At 38.8% G+C, this 7,429-nt stretch overlaps 1 pseudogene; it reads left to right on the top strand.

The window, feature by feature from the left end:
* The first annotated feature begins 4,169 nt into the window (after window positions 1-4,169).
* On the top strand, window positions 4,170-7,105 carry LOC100987027 (dnaJ homolog subfamily A member 1-like; annotated as a pseudogene).
* Window positions 7,106-7,429: the final 324 nt, after the last annotated feature.

Raw genomic sequence — 7,429 nt, 5'->3', positions numbered from 1 at the left:
ACAGCACTGTTATAAGGTCTTATCTACCCAGATTAGGTTCAATGAGGAGTAACAGAAAACGATAAAATGACCCACAATGATTACTAAATATAAATACTTATTGATTCCTCACACAATAAGCCAAAGGTAGACTGGACTAAAAGGGCTTATGATCATCAGAGGCTCAGGCTTCTTTAATCTTTCTGTTCCACCATCTTAAGCACACTGCCTTGTGATCCAAGATTGCTGCTAAACCTCTAACCAGAAAAACCACATGCCAGACAGTAGGAAGAAGAAAGGAACCCATTAAGACTCTATCTCTGTGAGGCCTTCTGCAACCATCTTCTACCATCTTCCTTGATTGGTAAGAACTAGCTTTGGTCAAGACATGAGCCGAGAATCTCTGTAAACTTTGGGGAAGAGGGGAACTAACTACTGTGATCTGGTACTTGGCCCCCTGAAAATACAAGAGAGATCGAACAGTGCAGACTTTATTCCTAATAGTCACGCACACAGCTAAACATCAGGAGTTATATTTAGGATGACCATTTGTCCCAGTTTGCCTGAGAGTCTGTTCTGTATGTGTTGACCTGGCGTAATTATTAATAGCTCCCCCTTTTTCTCTCTCAAGTGTCCCAGTTTGGATGATAAATTATATGGTCACCCTTGTTATGTTTCCAAGAAAAAAGAGAGAAACAGATGATAGGGTGGCAATTCTCTCGCCAGGGGTTCTTGAGAAATCACTCAAGAAATCCTTAGCAAACAGATGTGTCATCCAACCCACCCCACCAGTATTCTGAAGCTGGTTGGAGGTGAGTTGAAGGAGACACTTATTTGTTAAGGACTTCTTGTGATCTTCATACAGAAAATTAAAGGACTTTTCTCGCTCTTTATTATTATTATTTATTCACTTAAATATATATGGTGCAACTCCATTTGCCAAGTGCTGTGCATTTGGGAGACATATATGTAAAACAGAATTTAATACTATTAATCCCATACTATTAAACTCATTTTCTATTTTAATGGAGTAATAGGAGTTTGAATTATCTGAATAGTCTCAATCCTGGTACTACTATTTCTCCCCCTAAATACTTTTCTAAGTCTCTTTCTTTTACTGGTTCCAGAAAATTCTAGCCCACTGTTTTCCAAAATGTCTTCAAATATATTGCTAATTCTTTAAGAGAGTTCCTAGCCAAATAATATTTGGAAACGCAGCATTATTAAAGCATTATAATGCAAGTTAGTATATTAATAGCTCTGAGAAGTACCACAACAGAAATTCCTATTTAACTCTTCTAACCTGAATAGGTTTGGGGTTTAATACCTGCTAACATCTAATGCAGCATCCCTTTGTACTACTCCTAGAGTCCCAGAAGTATGAAGATATTATCAGACTCTCAGTCCTCGGTTCCTCCCTCTACATTCTGCTTCCTCATGCTCACATTTGTTCTCTATTTTTACTTCTAAAGAGGTGATGCCTAAGCTACCTTCTCTGGCCTTTACTTCTTTCTCAAAACTAACTAACTGGACATCTCTGCTTAAGTTAAACATTGTAATCTCAAACTTAACAACCTAAAATTTAATTTGACTTTTTGTCCATAATCAACTCTCCCCTGATGCATGCCTATTTTTGGAATTGTACTACCTGCAGTAGACATTTTGTTTATCTGTTTGTTTTTGGTTTTGTTTGAGTTTGGGGATTTTTTTTTTTTTTTTTTTTGGTGAGGGTGGAGTGAGGGGTTAGGGAGCAAGCCTAGCAGTATTGTACTTCACTCCTATTTTTGTTTGAGTGAGAAGTGCATTGCCAATGGCTCTTGGCCAGACCGGGCTTGAGCATGTGGTCTGGGCTCAGCCAATCAGCCTCCCACTGGGCACTTTGAATTTTGAGTTATTAATATTAGAACAGAGATGTAAGAATGGTTAAAATGCATTCACAGTGTGGTGGGGTGACATTGGCAGTGTTCTGTGACAACAGTGTTCTCGACCTGGTTACTTTAGATGATTGTGATGCAACCTAAAGTTTGAGAACCACAGTATTAGGTCTTATATATCAGCTCTTCCAAGAATAATTATTCCACCCAAAATTGACTCTGCCTTTTCTTAAGTCCTATAACCCTTAATAACTACACCACTCATGCTGAACCTATCCCATATTGCTTTGCAGTTATTTATCTTATATCTTGACTAGCTTCTTAGCTTCCAGAAGGCAGGGTGATATAAATCACCATGACTGACATAGAGTAATAACTCACTTAATGAATCGATGAATATTCACTAGTGACAAATTAATTGCTCCTGATATATGAACTTCCCCATTTTCTATAAAATAAACTTTAAATTAGTTCACTTCTATTCAAGAGCTTCTAAAGCAGGGATCCTCAAATTTGCTAGATGTTTAACTAACCTAGAGAGTTATAACAAATATTGATACTCATGTCAGAGCTCTAGAGATTCTTAAGTAATGGATTTGGGGTGCAGCAATCTGGTCACTGTGACTTTAAAAGTTCCTGAATAGTTACATATTGCAGGCAAGACAGTGTGTAGTCCAAAGACTGAACTGCAGGAGCAGTTTATCCGGGAGTTTCTGAATGTGCATTTCAACAAGATTCCCAGATGATTCCTTATATACTTTAAAGTATGAGAAGCACTTGGTTTAGAGCAATGATGTTCAACAGAAACATAATACAAGCCACATATGTAATTTAAAATCTTCTAGGAGCCATATTATAAAAGCTTTTTAAAAGGTAAAAATAATTTTAATAATATATTTTATTTAACCCAATGTATCCAAAATATTATCATTTTAACAATATAAAATTATTAGTGAAATGTTTTATAATATTTTTGTACTGAGTCTTTTAAATCCAGTGTGTATTTTATACTTACAGCATATCTCAAATCAGACTAACCACATTTCTAGTGTTTCATAGCTACATGGGGTTAGGGGTCACTGTACTGGATAGTGCATATCTAGAGTGTTCTGACCTTTCCTTCTCCAGCACCAACTATAGCTTTTCTTACAAAAGCTTTTTGCTTTAGTCAAAATAAACTTTTCATCAAACAATCAACCCACCATTCACTTTCCTCTCTTCCACTGTTACCTTCACTGCTCCTCGAACCCTGGAAAGACCTCCGTCTGCTCTCTCCTGGTCTAGGTTCCATTTTTTTCCTTTAAACCCAGTCTAATTTTATAGCTCTTTGGTGAAACCTTCCTACTATGGTTCTAGATTACAATGATTAGTTGTTGCTCTAAATTTTGCAGGATAAACATATATTTTCATCTATTAGGGGAGATGGTAAAAGATGGCTTTAGAAGGCTAAACATGGAATGTAATTAGAATGATAAAACATGCTGCCCTTCTTAATAAAAATGAAACCTAGACCTCAGAAGGTTGATATTGAAAGGCCAACTCTCTGGTGAGGAGTAACAGCCTTCCTAGGAAAGCTAAATCAATCTGCATAATTCTACTCCTGGAGATCTTCCATGGCTACCCTTGCCTACCTTGCCCTGACCCCATAATGCTAGAACTAAATAACTAATGCTCCATCTCAAGCATAAATTCAGGTGTGAGCAACAACTCTTGTCTTGATTGCTCCAAAATTTAACTGAGATAAAAATGAAATATTCAAAAAATACTTTTTCAATAGCCAGAAGGCAATTAAACAGAAATTTCAGAGTCTAATGAACTTAGACAATCTAGAAAGTTTGTAAAATTTAGCCTGTTTTCTGTATGAGCAAGATTATCCAATTCACAGATTACAGGATGGGGAATCAAAAAAGAACTTGCCAAGTCCCCCCGTTCCTTGATCATCTTCTCTTTCCACATGGTGACATTATGTTTAGGCTACAAACCTAGCACTTCCTAGACATCTTGACTCCTGTTAGTCTACATTTGCACTGTCCAATACTGTAGCCACTAGCCACATGCGTGACTGCTGAATACTTGAAATGTGGTTAGTACAAATTGAGATGTGCCATACATGTAAAATACATACTAGGTCTCAAGATTTGTACATATATGAATTTTCCATTGCTGCCATAAAAAATTACCTCAAATTTAGTGGCTTGAAACACCCCTTTATCACATTTGCTATCTGACAGTTCTGTAGACCAGAAGTCCCATATCGAGTGGCTCAGCTGAACCCTCTGCTTATTAGAGACTCCTAAGGCCAAAATCAATGTGTACATGGGGTATCATTCTTTTCTGGAAGCTCTACAGGTAAATCTGTTCCAAACTAATTTGGATTGTCGGATGAATTCTATTTCTGTGGTTGTAGGGCAGGAGTCTTGTTCCCTTCATGGTTGTCAGCCAGAAGCCACTCAGCTCCTTAAGACCACCTGCATTCCTTATCACACTGTCCCCTCCATCTTCAAACCAGCAAGGACATGTTGAATCCTTCTCATGCTTTGACTCTTTCTGAATTCTCCTGTCATATCTCTTCTTCTTCCAGCCTGAACAAATTCTCTGCTTTTAAGAACTCATGTGAGGGAGCTTTCCAAAACACTTGGTGAGAGGTGGAGGAGTGGTAGCTGCCCAAACTCCTTCTTGCTCCCACACACCAGCCTTAGCCCCCTTGCCAGCTGTAGAAAGTGGTGAAAGAAACCACTTACTGTAATGGTTTGTGGGTGATACCCAATGCCATCCAGGAAGAGTTAAGAGAGTCCTACAGGAAACTGGTCTTGAATTACTACCCTGGTGAGAATCCAAATAACAAACAGAAGTGTAAACAGATTTCTCAAGCTTATGAAGTGCTCTCTGAAGCAAAGAAAATTGAATTATTTGAGAAAAGAGGAGAGTGGGCAATTAAAAAGGGTGAAGTGAGTGGCAGTTTTGGCTCCCTCATGGACATCGTTGATATGTTATTTGAAGGAAGAGGAAGGATGCAGAGAGAAAAAGAGGTAAAAATATTGTGCATCAGCTCTCAGTAACCACAGAAGATGTATTTAATGGTGCAACAAGAAAATTAGCTCCATAAAATAATGTGATTTGTGGCAAGTATGTAGGCCAAGGTGGTAAGAAAGGGGCAGTAGAGTGCTGTCCCAGTCACTGAAGTACTAGAATGCAAATAAGAATTCATCAGATACGACCTAGAATGGCTCAAGAATTTCAGTCTGTGTGCATGGAATGCCAGAGCCATGGGGAGGAGATCAGTCCTAAAGATAGATGTAAAAGTTGCAATGGAAGGAGGATAGTTTGAGAAAAGAAGATTCTACAAGTTCATGACAAAGGCGTGAAAGACGACCAGTAGATATCTTTCATGGTGAAGGAGATCAGGAGCCAGGAGATATTATCATTGTTTTAGATCAGAAGGACCATACTTTCTTATTCGACCAGAAGACCTTTTCATGTGTATGAACATAAAACTGGTTGAAGCACTGCATGTCTTCCAAAAGCCAATATCCACCCTTGACAACCAAACCCCAGTCAACACCTCTCATCCCCCAACTCAGATTGTCAAGCATAGAGATATTAAGTGTGCGCTAAATGAAGGCATGCCAGTTTATTGTAGATCCTATGAAAAGGATCACCTAATCATCAAATTTAAGGCCTACTTCCGTGAGAATGCCTTTCTGTCTCCTGATAAACTCTCTTTGCTGGAATAACTCCTGCCTAAGAGGTAGGAAGTAAAAGACGCTGATGAAATGGATCAAGTACATCTGGTGGACATTGACCGGTATCAGCAAAGATGGGCAATTACAATGGAGAAGCTTAGGAGGATGATGAACATCATACCAGTGGTGGTGTTCAGTGTCAAACCTCTTAATGGTGCCAGTGAGTAACATGCACTGCTGGTATTATGTGCAGTAGTGAACAAGTGAAGGACTATAACCATAATATGCTCACTTCTTGCTATTGTTTTTGTTTTAATAGTCAATTATAGTAGTGTTTTAAAAGTTAAATGAATAATAAATGAAAATATAAAAGCTCTGACTTTGCCCTAAATATATGTTGACATCAGTGGGCAAGATGACGTTTAATATCTGTAAAAATTACTTTTTTTTTTTTTTTTTGAGACGGAGTCTTGCTTTGTCGCCCATGCTGGAGTGCAGTGGCACGATCTCGGCTCACCGCAAGCTCCGCCTCCCGGGTTCACACCATTCTCCTGCCTCAGCCTCCTGAGTAGCTGGGACTACAGGCGCCCGCCACCGCGCCCAGCTAATTTTTTAATTTTTAGTAGAGACGGGGTTTCACCGTGTTAGCCAGGATGGTCTCAGTCTCCTGACCTCATGATCCACCCACCTCGGCCTCCCAAAGTGCTGGGATTACAGGCATGAGCCACCACACCTGGCCTAATATCTGTAAAAATTACTTTTAAGAAAAGTTCCGCTAGCATTTGTTAGGTCATGTCTTGTAATTAATTTCAGATGTGTCTATGAGCAAGCTTAGCTTGAAATGCTAAGCATATGTATTGACCTCCACTTATGGCCATTCATTGTTAAACTTTGAAATTAAAACTCAGTATGGTTGGCCCTCCATATCAGCAAATTCAAACAGCCCTAGATTTAGAATATTTTTTAAAAAAACAACAATAAAAAAGATAAAATTTTTTAAAGTACAGTGTAACTATATAGCATTTACATTATATTAGGTATTATAAGTAATCTAAAGATGATTTAAAGTATATAGCAGGTTGGCCAGGCATGGTGGCTCACGCCTGTAATCCCAGCACTTTGGGAAGCTGAGGAGGGTGGATCATCTGAAGTCGTGAGTTTGAGACCAGCCTGACCAATATGGAGAAACCCTGTCTCTACTAAAAAATACAAAATTAGCCGGGCATGGTGGTACATGCCTGTAATCCCAGCTACTCGGGAGGCTGAGGCAGGAGAATCACTTGAATCCAGGAGGTGGAGGTTTCGGTGAGCTGAGAACATGCCATTACATTCCAGCCAGGGCAACAAGAGCAAAACTCCATCTCAAAAAAAAAAAAGTATATAGCAGGTTGTGGATGTGTTATAGGCAAATAGCACACTATTTGAACATCTGGATTTTGGTACCCAGGAGGGTCATGGAACCAATCCCCCATGGATACTAAGGGACCACTATATTTAACTGGTAATCAGAAGATAAAATGAAATAGCAAGAAGTGAGCATATTATGGTTATAGTTCTTCACTTATTCACTACTGCATATATAATACCAGCAGTGAGTGTTATTCACTGGCACTATTAAGAGGTTTGACACTGAACACCACCTCTGGCATGATGTTCATCATCCTCCTAAGCTTCTCCATTGTAATGGCCCATCTTTGCTGATACCAGTCAATGTCCACTAGATGTACTTGATCCATTTCAAGTACCAACAGAAATCTTGGTCTGTATAGTTATGTGTATTAAGTGGAACTCATCGTGATGCTTCTGCATTTACCCTATTGCTTCGACTTTTATTTGAAGATGCATAATACATAATTTAGCTATGGCATCAGTAATAGAAATGATCATATTTAC

The sequence above is a fragment of the Pan paniscus genome, chromosome 5 (genome assembly GCF_029289425.2).
Source record: "Pan paniscus chromosome 5, NHGRI_mPanPan1-v2.0_pri, whole genome shotgun sequence".
Classification (NCBI taxonomy): domain Eukaryota; kingdom Metazoa; phylum Chordata; class Mammalia; order Primates; family Hominidae; genus Pan; species Pan paniscus.
This window is presented reverse-complemented; position numbering and strand designations above follow the sequence as displayed.